This window comes from Staurois parvus, unplaced genomic scaffold (genome assembly GCF_062004578.1).
Source record: "Staurois parvus isolate SC_StPar_1 unplaced genomic scaffold, SC_StPar_1.0 ptg000104l, whole genome shotgun sequence".
In the NCBI taxonomy this organism is placed as follows: domain Eukaryota; kingdom Metazoa; phylum Chordata; class Amphibia; order Anura; family Ranidae; genus Staurois; species Staurois parvus.
The window spans coordinates 7,399,116-7,414,101 of NW_028317900.1; the positions used below are offsets into that span (position 1 = coordinate 7,399,116).

General features: G+C 36.6%; 1 long non-coding RNA gene across 1 annotated transcript in view; it reads right to left on the reverse strand.

Moving 5' to 3' along the window:
• Positions 1–329: 329 nt before the first annotated feature.
• Positions 330–14,986, reverse strand: part of LOC149467680 (uncharacterized) — a 32,401-nt gene continuing 17,744 nt past the window's right edge. Inside the window, exons 2-3 of the long non-coding RNA XR_016311899.1 lie at positions 14,774–14,834; positions 330–2,378 (exon numbers count right to left, since the gene is read on the reverse strand). This is a non-coding gene — a long non-coding RNA (uncharacterized LOC149467680). The remainder of the gene's footprint in view (positions 2,379–14,773; positions 14,835–14,986) is intronic.

Consider the following 14,986-nt stretch of genomic DNA (forward strand, 5'->3'; position numbering starts at 1 on the left):
GGATTCGCCCGGAGAGGACATTCACCCAAATCGAGAAATCCAAGCTTAATTGGTCAAGAGAGCTCCAAATGAAAAATCCTTAAGAGTCCAAAGTCTTTATTGTTAAACTGGTTACAACAGTTGCTCTGCTTGGGGCAAGGATTTTTCATTTGGCACTATCTTTGACCTATTATAGGGGAGAATCTTGACTTTGGTTTGAGAATATCTATGACTGACTTGCTTGGTCAAATCACTGCTGTCCCACTGTGTCTTTTCTCTTCTTCTTGCCTTTGCCAACTCTGCAATACTGTGCACATGTGGTGATGTCTTATGAATAATAATACTGCATATTGGTTTTGTACAAAGCTATCTTTTTAATAATGATTAGGATTTTTTTTTTAAATACATTTTTTAGTCCAGTAAAATAAGAAATATCCATAAGCATAAGAAATATATGAACATGTTATATTTTCACAGACAGCAGATGGAGCTCCACTATCTTCTTGCCACCCTTTGTCTGCAGAGCTCAATATCTCAAGCTGGCATTTACACACAAGTGAATATCAGGAGTGAAACTTTAAACATTGGATGATGCAATCTAAGGTTTTAATCAGTATAAAAGGTATGAAACAATAGAAATACAGAAAAGAGTGACAGGCCACAATTGAATAAAATAAGTCCAAGATAATTTAATAAGCCATATGAAAAAGTCATATAAAAACAGCAAACATGTTCCGTAGGCAACACTACTCCCCCTTCCTTTGTGGCTCAACAAAAGATAACACTTAGATGGACTCCAATTTTACAACAGTGACTTCACAGATCTATATTAGAACCAGTATTGAACTTTCTCCATGGAAGAACAACTTGGCAGCAGTTGCTAAACAACAATGAAGCCTCCAAAAAAGGCAGTGCCACCTACCTGTTTCATTATTTAGAAAATTGTCTCTCCCAGCCCCTTTACAGAAATGAACTGTAAAGCTGGGTTTACACTATAAGAAAATCGGGCAAACAATTTCATACAAGGAGCGATAGGTCGATTATCTGTTCATTAGTATAGTGCTTTTGAAAGCTGATTCTGACTGTTCATGCAAAAAAAAAGTGGAAGAGCAAGCTAGAACATTTTTATCGCACGTGAACACAACATCTGATTTTTGCTAAATGTATACAGTAATCATATAAAGGTAATTGCATAGAAGAAAACGCACATGATTAGAAGCAAAGAATGACCCAGAAGAAGGTCGCAATGAACATATCATATCACAATCGTAGAGAAAAAAAAGAACGTTTGCCTTTTTCGTTTGAGAATTTTTGTACAAGTTAATATCATTGTCAGTTACATCATGATACACACCTTCATGGAAAATTGGACAATCGTTTGTCCAATTTTCTCATTGTGTGTACCCCACTTTACATTGTACTTGAGCACTTTGTAAGCTTTGAGAGGAAAAATGAAGAAAGGTGAAAATCACCCAGAGCACAAATCTGCCAAATACCCTTGGTCATGAAGCGATTCAGCAAGACTTTTGGGACACATTTCTAGTGCTGTTTAATGTACTTAGAAACCTTGTATAATATACATAAAAATCTGTGCAATATCTTTATTCTACTATATACACATGCAAAAAATACAAGTAGCTTATATTTATGACACTTTTACTGTATGGTAAACAATTCTGAAGTAAATACTGTTGTATCGGTGATAAGGAGCATGGCTGTAAATAAGAGCTCCTCAACGTTGGAGTAGATTGTTGACTGTGTCACACATGTTACAGTTGTATTGCCCCTTGTTGACAATTCTGGGCCAAAATTTGCTTTTGAAGCAGAAGCAAATTTCTCAATACTTCTTTCTGATTCCACAGTCCAAAACCCGCAAGGTCCCTCACTGGCATCAGCATCTTCTCCCTGACTTCTTCCGGGTGCCTGACTTCAGCCATCTTGATTGGCCAGTATGGTATGACATCAGTCCTACACAAGAGTTTGGTCAGCCCAGCACACAGGCACTGTGCCAGAATGTAAGCTGAACTGTGCGTTGCATGTCTCTTCTACAATAAAGAGCCAGCTTGCTCACAGTTTTTTAATTTTAGGCTTTAAGTTCCACTTGAAGTTCCTCTGGATCTGAGATTTGATATGTTTCTATTACTCTCCCAACTTCTTTAAATAGCTTCTCTACTTTCGCAGGAGGAATGTTTGCCACAATCCAGCAAATTTATATACACCTTACCAACACATACATGAATCTGTCGCACGTTTCCCATTTGTTGCACCAGCATGAGACAGGTCTCTAAAGAATATCTACGACACTCTTTATGAATTCCAGGGATGGTGTTTTCCATTCAAATTTTTGAATTTTAACACTGGCTCCTGTTCATTCATCGTCACTCTCCTTGCCATCTTAGCTGGAAAAGAAAGCATTCCTATATTTATCCACAGCAATGTTTCAGTGTGCCTTCTGGTAAACAGCAAGTCATATCATCCATAAATGGACATTTCCACAATCTATAAAGCTTGCATTCATGCCTGGCCCTCAGCTAAGGGAGGTACAAAGAAAATAATAACAGCCTCATTATTTGTCCACTCATATGTCAGTTCCTGGCTGCGAGCTTCATGATTAGAATGCTGTGACATCATTATTTGCAACCTTTTAAGAGCATAAATATAACACATATATATATATGGTGTAAAATTATCACAGCATATTCAGCTTAATCCATATGTTTACTCAACAGCCAGAAAATGCTTTAGTATACTTACTCTACCATTGTTTATTTTTATTAATGCAATCATTGTTAAATTAGCTGCACAGTTATTCAAGGAGTATATTCTTCCTAGGCCAGGAAACACATTTGCAATGCAAAGGTCCTATTAGGGGAAATTTTAATTCTAATCTAAATATTTCTAAACCTCTAAAAAATTAGATAATACATTCTATTAATATTAAATGAAACATATTTTAATGTTCCTAGGGAAAGGTTCGCTGGAAGATGGGATTCCACTGCAATAGCTAGTTTGAAGTCTGGAACCTACGAAAGTATGATTTTCCCAAACAGATATTCTTTCTACATCCCCAAAAATGTTTGAAACACAAAGCACACATATATGACTATGGGGTTGATTTACTAAAACTGGAGAGTGCAAAATCTGGTGCAGTTCTGCAGAGAAACCAGTCAGCTTCCAGGTTTTATTGTCAAAGCTTAATTGAACAAGCTGAAGTTAGAAGCTGATTGGCTACCATGCACAGCTGCACCAGATTCTAAGTGCTCCAGTTTTAGTAAATCTACCCCTAAATGTTCTGCTTTGAAGATATTTTTCCTTATTTTTTTCTATACTATAATATGCAAAACCTAGCTGGATGACGTTCCGTTTGCTAAAGCATTATGTATTATAAATAACAGCCATTGTTTTTTTTTTTTAGAAAAATTACTCTTTTCACCCATTTTCATCCATTTTTGCGTCTCAGTGCTGTTAATCTCTTGCAGCCTCTTTCAGCCAATTCCTGTCTACAAGCACTCACTCCAGTATCGGTTGCATCTCATTTCTCAAAACCGGTAATGACAAAGGTGGACCATGCCATGTCAGCCACAAGAGGTCCCCACCAGAGGCATGTGTAACAAAGTGAAACTGCAGATACACGATTAGAAAATGGTTGTCACTCCATTACAGGAAGAATCTGAGCAAGGGCCTTCCAGGCACTTCCAATACCTACCAGGTATTCTTTAATGTAATAGCTGCAGATTTAAAAAGATTGAAAACTTTTGAAATCACATTAACATGTTAAAGCAAATCTGAGATTTTAGTGATTGGGTTTAGGTCTATGTTAAGCTTCCGCTCAGCTGATAAACATTTTACTGATGATTGGGTGTTGAGTTGTTCAAGAATTCCTTGAGCTATCATAAAACTGACCAGCTTCCATTGCTATTCATACTGAAAAGAAATATCTGTATTCATCTTCATAACCAAAATGAAAAAGTACTGAATTTTTTTTCTTTAGTTAATACTGGTAGCCACATGGTGGCTCGATTTTGCGTCTTTCCAGCTGTTTTGAAATTTTCCCATTTTCTACATCAATGTATACATAAAATAGTACACTCTAATAGGATATTTGATTAGCTTCACTCTATTGATCTGAGCACAGGTTCACTTTAAAGTCTATTAAATCTAGCGGCATCCTCTATTCCCTAGCCACACTGCAACGGCTGCCACCATGTTCACCAAATTGCATACTTCTCCCTTTCTTCGGGCTCTCCTTTTAACCAGAGGACTTTGACAAATACACTGTTATTTGATAATTAGTATTTTCCATTTTAATTAACCTGTGTAATACTCCTCATTAAACCATTTTGGAGAATGCTGTGACAATCAGTGCACATCTTAACTCTTTCTGCGGCTTTTCAGAAGTGCAGCACTTCCGCGAGATGCATCACACAGTGCCTGACACGGTGGCGTCTGCTGACTCCAGAACAGTAACCGGTGCAGTCCACCTGTGACCAGGATTCACATGCAGACATATTAACACATCTGCTGCGAGTTATATATATTACCCAGCGCCAGACTCAATTGCCTATTTCCCCATCTGCTGAGGGAAAAATGATTTCAGGAATTCCTATATATAAAAGAACTGCTCCCTAACATTTCATTAGGCTGAAATCAAATAATTTCACAGCTAATCTAGAAAGTTGTGTAAATATTTGCAAATTAGAAGGGAGCAAGACATGCAAAAAAAATCCTCTTAATTACCTTTTTTCAAGCAGTGTATTGATTTTTTTTTTTCGTTGCTGCAGATTTCAAATAGAATTGAATGGCCCCTAATGAAGTGAATTGTTTAATGCAAGGTGCTGCTTTGCACAGGAAGACACTTTGCTGCTCTTCATTAAGAGCAATTCAACCCCGAGTGCTTGAAAGCTGTCTGTATTCTAAATAAAACACAGATACAGCGGTAGCATGCCGCGGCCGCTCGCTGAAACTGAATTACGTCCACTTGTATTGCTAGATCATTCCATTAAAGGATGCTGGGGCTTAATCTAAAGGACATATCATATGGATTATTATCTGACTGATGAAGAATAATACCCACAAGGCATTACTCTATTTTATTTCAAAGATGATCTGTTTGATGGTTTATGTCAGGAACGTGCAGGTCATAGCTACTCCAAATATGCGTTTGCTTTAATTATCTCTTTATTTAAAACAATATTCTTTCCATCATTGACAACTTTTGCAGGAAGTCTGGGACGATGAAGATGCTCGCGCTTTTCATTGCAATGCCAAGGTATTCAAATAGACTGTGTCGCTTTAAAAAGATTCAGTCAAAGTGCTAAAAGTGACCACCTAATCCAGCTACCCTTTAAAAAAAAAACCATGCAGATAGTGAAATAAACAGGATTTTAGAGTTTTAATAAGCCTTGTAGAATCACAGTAGATAGGCTTCCTTGCCAATAATAAATTACAAAAAATTGGATTTTTGACAGTGTGACAAGATAAAAGAAATCGCATGGGAAGGATGCTCACAATTATAACTCTGTGATCCTTGGGTGAGGAAGTCAGCACATTAAATGTACATGCTGGCTTTTTGGAGAAATCATTTCCAAAAATGTATTTGTCAGGACAAAAAAAAAAAAAATCCCCCCCCTTTTTTTTTGTTCAATTACATTTAGGCAGGACAATAGCTGGAAATCTTCATTGCTCTCCCTACTGATGTCTTTTATTTTTCATTGTAGGTGAGTATGACACCCATATAGGGGTTAGCGCAGACCAGACTGCCCTGTAGGGTGACTGGCACAGAAAGGGTGGCAGGGAAGGAAGCACAGAGGTTTAGCAACAATCTGACACTACATAAATAATAATCAGGCCGTATTTCATGAAAAGAATCCCAGACAAGTATTTTTTTTTTTATGATTGGAGATTAGCACTCATCCAGAACAAGCAAACAATTTGTTATCGACAGAGGAGAATTTCACAGGAATAAACTGTACCTGCTGTCAGAGGAATTTAGCATTCGGCACTAAGCACAAGGTTTTCCCTGCGGAAAAAGAGCTTGACCAGGCTATTCTCATTTACAAAGAGGCAGGTTAAACAGTTAAACGCTAGCAAATCCTTCATAGCCCTGTGGGAAATTCCACTTTAATCCTGAACTTATAGGCGGACAATCAAAAGCCGAAAGCCTGGGTAACAAATCTGATCCGTGGTTACAAGTGTGTTCTCCTGGGACAGCAGGAGATGCTCCCTGCACAAGCCCAGGAAGGATAAATACCTTAATGATGAGACAGATAGTGGATGCGGAAGCAGTGCCCAGCTACAGACATTCGCCTCCAATTTAACATTGCATCATGAAAAGGCAATTGTGCTGAAACTGAAGGCGAGCCAGTCCTGATTATTGAAACTTGAAGTGTGGCTTTAAGGAATGATTAATGACAGTGTCACAGTTAAAACAGTGGCACAATGAGAGTTATCTCTAATCCACCTGCTTGCAGGCTGCGATTGTAAAACCAGGATGCAAACAGACCCCCACGCGCTCTGATAACAAAAAAAAAAAATTAGAAAAAAAAAATCTGTAATATGGGGCAAGGAAATCTAAGTACAAAGGTGGCGAGCCACAGATAGGTGTTAATGTCACGGGTGAAAAAAAAAAATGTCCCTATGCGAGAGACAGAAATTAAAGCGTGCTGCCTATCGCCTCGCCCGAAGATAGCAGTTATTTCTTTCTCGTCGGCGAGAGCGCTGAGATGCGATACACAGAAATTCCTTCTTTTTTTTTTCCGGAAGAACCTTTTAACATTTTTTTCCTATGATTTCAGTAATGAGGCTCCCCTCCTTTTGTTGTGTTACAATACTCGGGAGCTATCTGCTTATATTTCGAAAAGGCTTTTTAATCGGTTTAAAAAAAAAAAGTCAGTTCTTCCCGGACAAATAATGCCTTCTTGCAGGCCGCGCTTAATCTGTGCTTCCCGGGGGCTGCAAGATACAAACAGGAAGGTGACGGTCGTACACAACGTGGCTTGGAGGAGTTTAGAATCTTCTTTGTTTACAGAAAAGCAACAAGAAGCTCCATCCACTAATTATAAATATTTAAGAATTATGGCTGCAATGCCATGGGAGAAATAAATGCCGCGCCCGCGCCATTTCTTTATTTAAGGCTAAATTATTTACTACACTTCAGCACACGTCCCTTCGCTTAGAAAAGACAGCATCAATTTCAGAACCACTAGATCTACACATTACTATTATTATTACCGCTACTTGCGCACTACTGAAAATAATATTTGTACAGGGGCTTAATTGTCTTGTGTATTTCCACCTAAACAGACTTGAACGAGACGCAAAGCATCATTTAACCAATGGAATCCTGTTTAAAAGACAAAAGATATTTTTTTTATATGAAATGTAAAGAGGCAAATGCTGACCTTAAAGGCTTCTGGATGAAGGTTTTTTTTTTTCCACATCATATGAAATGAAAGCAATGGGTATTTTTATAATGCATTCATAATTTACATTAACCCCTTCAAATCTCAGTACAACTCCTAGCATGCACTGTACGCCTATAATGTAGTGCTCCAGAGGAAACTTGTGGATTAGGAGACAGCTTTTGTGAGTCTCAGAATGTTAAACAAAACCTCTGCCTCCAGTTTGCTGTTCGCACTGAAGACAGAGCAATGCTGCCACATGCAGGAATTTCTTGGTCATTACACCTTTTGCTCAACTGCTCCTTTTTGAATATAGGGAGGTTATTCTTCCCTTACCCAGCGAAATTCAAGGGATCATTCATGATTGACCCAGCAAACCATTGTTCATGTCAATTATCCTGAATGCAAGATTTGTTTGACTAATATTTTCCTAAAACCTTATCTGTTATTTAAAGTGAATAGAGGATTGCTAGCAAGCAGAAAGGGTAAATACTATTTGAAATTACTGAAATCCACCTATAATTGTCATAAAAAGCCATAATCCTAAACTATAAGTAATCCTTGCAAATTATCATATGACAGGAAGAAACACAAGTGTTGTTATTCTTATCATCGTCAATGAGTTTTAGTCTTAACCCAATCAAGTCTCACTTTGGGGCAGCGCAGTGGCTAAATGGTTAGCACTTCCACCTGGCAGTACTAGGGTCATTGGTTCAAATCTCAGCCACAGCACCACCTGCCTAGAGTTTGCATGTTCTCCCTGTGCCTGCATGGTTTTCCTCCAGGTACTCCAGTTTCCTCCCACACTCCAAAGACATCCTGGTAGGTTAATTGGATCCTGTCTAAATTGGCCCTAGTATATGTATGCATAAATGTAAGTTAGGAACCTTAGATCATACACCCCTTGAGGGTTAGGGACTGATGTGAATGTACAATATATATATAAAGCACTGCATAAGTTAAATGAGCTACATAAGTACCTGAAAGAAATAAATAAACAAAATGTTTCTGAATCCACAGGCCAGACATTTTCCACCATGCTGTAAGATTTCTCAAATTAAAGCTTCTACCTAATAAATGCTCTTTTTTTCACACATAGTACAGTACGTGACTAGCAATAAGCACAGAGAACTAAGCAAGAAGACAATAGCACTGCTGCACATTATTTCAGGCTAGCGTATTTGAACTGCGCTTTAATTATTTCTTACATATCATGTGTCACCCAATAAATAGGATAGTGTTCCAAAGAGCACAAGCTTTATGGCAGTTCAGAGAACGTGTTTTCTATTCTACCACAAAACAGGCATTGTGAAAGTCTTTCTTTTTATTCTTTTATTTAACTCTGTAATTTGATTGGATGTTAGAAGTGGGGAGACGTTATTGCAATTTCAGCGCATGTCATAACAAAAAAAAATATCCCTGATCTTTCAGTGAGCGGCTAGCGCCTATATGGCCATTGTACCAAACATATACATTTGTATATATAAATTTCAATTGTATGATATATATATATATATATTATAATTAATATATATTTAAAAATTAAAATACATATATATATATCAGATATAACAAATGGGTCCGATTACATAGCAAAGTCTGTAGGACATATAATCCAAAACTAAGAGCAACACTCATGGGTCTTGAGAGGTGAACACACAGGGGCTGATTTACTAAAACTGGAGAGTGAAAAATCTGGTGCAGCTGTGCATGGTAGCGAATCAGCTTTGAAATTCAGCTTGTTCAGTTAAGCTTTGACAAATAAATCTGAAAGCTGATTGGTTTCTATGCAGAGCTGCACCAGATTTTGCACTCTCCAGTTTTAGTAAATCAACCCAGCAGTGAAGATTTTATTTTGCCAATTCAACGAGGCACAAGCTCATCTTCCTCAGGACAATAAAAAAGTGAACCAACAGGCTGATGCTTCACTTGTTTGTTGTCCTGTGGAAGATGAGCTTGTTCCATGTTGAATTGGCAAAATAAAATCTTCACTGTGTGTTCACCTCTCAAGACTCGTGAGTGGCGCTCTCTCTTTTGGCTTTTATATATTTTGCTTGCAGATAGTAGGATTATGGAAATCAGCAGAGCTTCATCTTATTCACTATATTAAGGGAAAATTTCCTTGCAAAGTGAGTTCATAAATCAACCCCACAATCCCATAATTATATATATATATATATATATAAAAATTTTTATTTATTATTTTTATTTATTTCAGGTACTTATATAGCGCCATCAATTTACGCAGCGCTTTACATATATTTTGTACATTCACATCAGTCCTTAACCCTCAAGGAGCGTACAATCTAAAGTCCCTAACTCACATTCATACATACACATACTAGGGCCAATTTAGACAGGAACCAATTCACCTACTCACATGTCTTTGGAGTGTGGGAAGAAACCGGAATACCTGGAGGAAACTCACACAGGCACAGGGAGAACATGCAAACTCCAGGCAGGTGGTGCCATGGCTGGGATTCGAACCAACGACCCTAGTATTACCAGGCTGAAGTGCTAACCATATATATATATATGTACACACACACATGTATATATATATGTATAATTTGTTTACATTTTAATTATAAGGTTGACCTACTAACTACTCTGCTGACTTCTAGAATATATACATGTGCAAGCAAAAATACTTTTTTTTTTTTTCCTTGCATGTGCATGGGTCTTCTTGGCAAAGAGTAACTTCACCACATTCACTAAGCTAAGGGAAGATTCCCCTGCAACGTCAGCAGCCTATCTGCCCCTATAGATATTATTTTAATTGACATCTATAAGACTTCTTTACTATATATTTCTGTATAGATTGCCTTTGGTGTCTTGTAAAACTTGGTACTGAAAAAGTTAATATAGAATTAAACAGATACTGATAAGGGAGAGTGATAAACTCACAAGTCTGAATATGAAAGTCAGTCTGCGCCAGCCTCTGGCTATATCTAATCCCCACCTATTAGTTTGTTGGACTCATTTATTTATATATATATATATATTATAAAAAAAAATATATATATATACACACACACACACATTTTTTTAAAGACCAAAGAGGAGCGAGATCCAGCTTTGTAAATAGTGCCGAGATGACGTGCTGTCAGAATTCTGGATGAATGAAACGAGATATATAAATAATGCGGCATTCATGAAGTCTCTGGTTTGCTAATTACCAAGATTCTCTGTGCAAGCAGAGTCCTGAAAGGCTGTGGATAAGAAAGATGCTTTATACCTGTCTGTCACACCAGGAATCTCAGCTGTAGACTGTCACTAAACTCCTCATGTCAAAGTCTGCACAAGAGAGAGGCAGGAAGGATGGCGCTTTTTTTTTTTTTTTCCTCAAGGAAAGGGAGATGCATTTTAATGAAAGCCTCTGCATGTGGAACATTTGAATTGACACACAGATATGACCAGACCTGAAGCTGAAAGCAGACATAACAACTGACTTGTAATTACAAACTGGAACCTGCAAATTTTATTCACTCTTTCCATACTATGATGCCAACAGCTGAAAGAGTTAACTTGTTTTCTCCATGTTGGTAATCCAGGGGCCACCTACGACTCGGCCGCACTGATAGAATATAGTCTGGGTGACAGGTCCATTTGCCTGATTGTGGAAGAAGAGCTAGATCCTACACAAGTGTTGCATTGTACACACCACTGGGTATTGCCATGGGCAGACTTGGCATTGCAGGTGCTGCATGGTTGTTTATTGGATCACCAGATCTGGTGTTTACTATTTATATAATCTGATTCTAATTATACCTTAGAGAAGGCCTTCAATCAATTACAGGGTAATTAAGGACATGGAAACATGTATTCACACAGCTTGTCACGTGTGCCTTTTTTATGCATTTCAAGCTTTTTATTGTTGTTTTTTTTTTTTTAGAGATGCTGTTCAATTAACTCTCAAAGAAAATGGGGGAGATTTACTGAAAGTGGTGCACACACAATTTGGTGAAGCTATGCATAGTAACCAATCAGCTTCCAGATTTTTTTTGTCAAAGCTCATTTGAACAAGCTGAAGTTAGAAGCTGATTGGTTACCATGCACAGATGCACCAGATTCTGTGTGCACCATTTTTAGTAAATCTCCCCTTAAGTCTCACCCCCTGTTATTCAACACTCAAATGCCATAGACTAAAGTCAAAGGGATATTAAAAGTTCAAATTCGCCTTTCCAGATTAAATAATTTAGTTTTTGGTGTGATGACCTGGTATTAAATGTTTTTTCACATTTTAAAATTGAGTAGTAAATCTCCCTCAATGAGTGTCAAAATGAATGCAAGGGGGATTTCTTTACGTTATTAAATGCTGTCCTGTATAACACAATGGAAAATGTGGTGATCTGGCAGAAAAAAAGCTTTAAAGTGAACCTGTGCCTGGATCATGCACACTAAAGTATAAACATATTCTGAACAAGAAGTCAAACCAATTTACTTATCTCTGTATCTATAAGCATTGTGGAGAAATTCATTTTAAGTTTACAATACAGGCACTAAAATCTTAGCTTTATTCATGACAGCAGATCTTGGCAGCCAGCCAGCCCTCTAACAAAAACAACAATCTTTGTTGTGATCTTTGATGAAAAACTTCACAAAAAAGTAGTTAGAGAATTGAGCAAGTGCTTGTTGTAAAGCTTTTTTTACTGCTTGTTGATAACATGGAAAAAGCTGAATGTCCATAGTTTGGGTACAGATTCACTTACATTTAATGAGTAAGGTGAAGCTCTTGTTAACTTCAACCATCAAGTCATGTGCAAGACAAAATCCTGATAGGGTATTTAAATTGAACACAGCTACCTTTATCAAGCTGAGTGAACAGTTTTTACTTTAGCAGATCTACAGCCATGTTTGCTGATCTGGTGAATTCTTAGTAATTCACTGTCCACAATGGCAGACAATGCTCATGGAAAATGGTAAATGCTTATGATCCAATCTATGTTCATTTTAAATACAATATAAAGGTAGCTACCCACACTGCAAAGATTTGAGATGTGTGAAAAAATCCTGAAATGTCCTCCTTTTGATAAACTCCCCACCATTTTTCCTGTTATATAATGGGTCAATGGCACAAACGATTTAGGTAGGGGTTCTTTACTTGGTTGGACTATTTAATTTTACATTACATTTTCAACATTATTAACCATGTAACAGCAAAGTTTAGTGAATTTCACTTAGCTTAGTAAATAAGGTGAAGTTGCATTCATGTTAACCATCCAATCACGTGCAAGCATTTTTTTTAATTGCCATTGTGTATGATTGCATATTCAAAGTGAACACCTATTTACCTTATTCAGTAAAGGATTAGTAAAGCAACAAAAGGTTTAGTAAATCATTGCGAATTTTATAATATATCCGTGTATGTAATGGAATACATATTTTATTGTTTTAATAAGCATATAAAACAATAAATGTATAATCATGTAATAATACACCTTTATTATAATTATTATTTATAAACAGGTTCATTTGTATAAATACATGCTTGTGCCCAGTCTTTCTACATAAAAAGGGTTGATTTATTAAAAGCTTCACTTTGCAACAAGAATTTTCAGAACGCTAGAGGAATAAAATGAAGCTGAGTTCACATCAATCATCCATTCATGCAAACAATCCAGCTTTTTAAAATGTTAAAAGTAAGAATAGTTTTACAATATTCACTAAGCTAAATAAATATTCTCTTTGCAAAGTGAACAACCCCAACGTGTAGCAAGCATGCCAAAGCACTCAGGGCCCAGTAGTCAGTCAGCTTTTTGCAGATTTTTTTATACAATTATGAAAAATTGAATTAAAGGAATGCACAATTTTTCAATTTGCTACGTACAAAAAGAATTTCACAAGTATATATATTTTGTATTATTAAAGCTTATTATGTGAGTAGTACATTAACATTTACAATTGTGATATAACATTTGCATTTTTTTTTATATTCTGTTTCAGTTTATTTTGTTTATTGTTCCTGGACACTTATGTACAGTATATGATAACGTGATTTGGAACATCTGACAACATTCCCAAATACATCATATTTTGTGCGTATTATAAAGTACTGTTCTAATGATATATACACACTATACATTGGTATCACTACTACACAGTGATACCGATAAAACATTCAGTGTTAATTCTTATTTATTTTTTCATCCATTGTGATAAGAAATATCCAATTAAAATTGCAATCCTAGGTGACATGTGAATAGTTGCTCATACATTTCATGAACATCACATCTGCATTTAGCAAATCAGGGTTATGCTTCCATGATGAACTGCCTGAACTGATTGTCTAGAGAACCAACAAACATATAACCTTAGTAAATTAGGCCCAGTGTACAACAGATATTAGGCATAAGTTACAAAAATGTTAAGTAAAATGTGAGGCCACCCAATCATATCAGCACAGTCCCTCATAGGGGTTGATTTTCTAAAGGCAAATAAAGTGTGCACTTTGCAAAGTGCAGTTGTGCTCTGCAAGAGCAGTTGCTCCAGAACTTAGTAAATGAGCTGAAGCTCTGCTGACTTCCATCATCCAATCAGGTTCAAGCAAAAATGCTGTTTTTTTTGTTTTTTTTTCCTTGCTTGTGATTGGGTAAGCTTTGCAAAGTGATTCTGTACCTCATTTACTAAGCTCTGGAGCAACTGCACTTTGCAAAGTGCACAGTCTATTTGTCTTTAGTAAATCAACCTAGTCTCCATCAGGGGATCATGTAACAGGGTGGACGTTGTCACTCCATAACAGAAAGTCTCTAATCAAGGACTTACATGGCAGGATCACTGGATATTATTTAAATGAAAGCTGCAGATTTTAAGACTGAAAAGTTTTCCAATGATATTAACAAAGTTGCCATTAGGATTAATGTGATTGGGTTTATAAATACAAAGATATACTGCATGCCTATTTTTGCATTACCATTCATTACTATGAGTCTGAAACTGCAGAATACAATACAAGTCTTATCTCCTCACACAGGTATCTAAAGCACAGAGATGTGTACGTTTTTGTGTAAACAGGATCTTGGGGATTTTTGCTTCTAACTCTACATGGGTTGAGCCCATGAATAAAATTGGTTCAAACATAAACGCAAGAATTTTAAAATATATATTTTATAATATAATATTTATTTTATATAGGGCAAAGGAAAAATAGTGTCCCATTACATTAACAATTGCTACATTTAAGCCATCTTAAAACCCAGGTAATTAGAATTTACATTTACTTGCTGTCCAATGGAGTAAATTAAAATCTGCATTAAAATATTAACCACATAAATCCATAAAGCTGGCTGGTTAACATTTTTAGGATATCATCCTATACAAAGTTTTCACATAATCATAAATACATTTACTGAGAGATTTACATTTACTAAAGAACATAGATACATTCTACATACCTATGCATGACAACATGTTCATTTTCAGCTGAGTGCTGTTTTGGGCACAGGCATGGGAACTCTGCAAATTAAATTTAAAGAAGAAAATCACTTAATATCAAGTCATGACACCAAAAAGTAAATTATTCAGTCTGGAAAGGTGAATTGGAACTTTTAACATCCCGTTGACTTTAACCTAGCCTCTGACATTTGACTGTTGGAAAACGGGGAGAG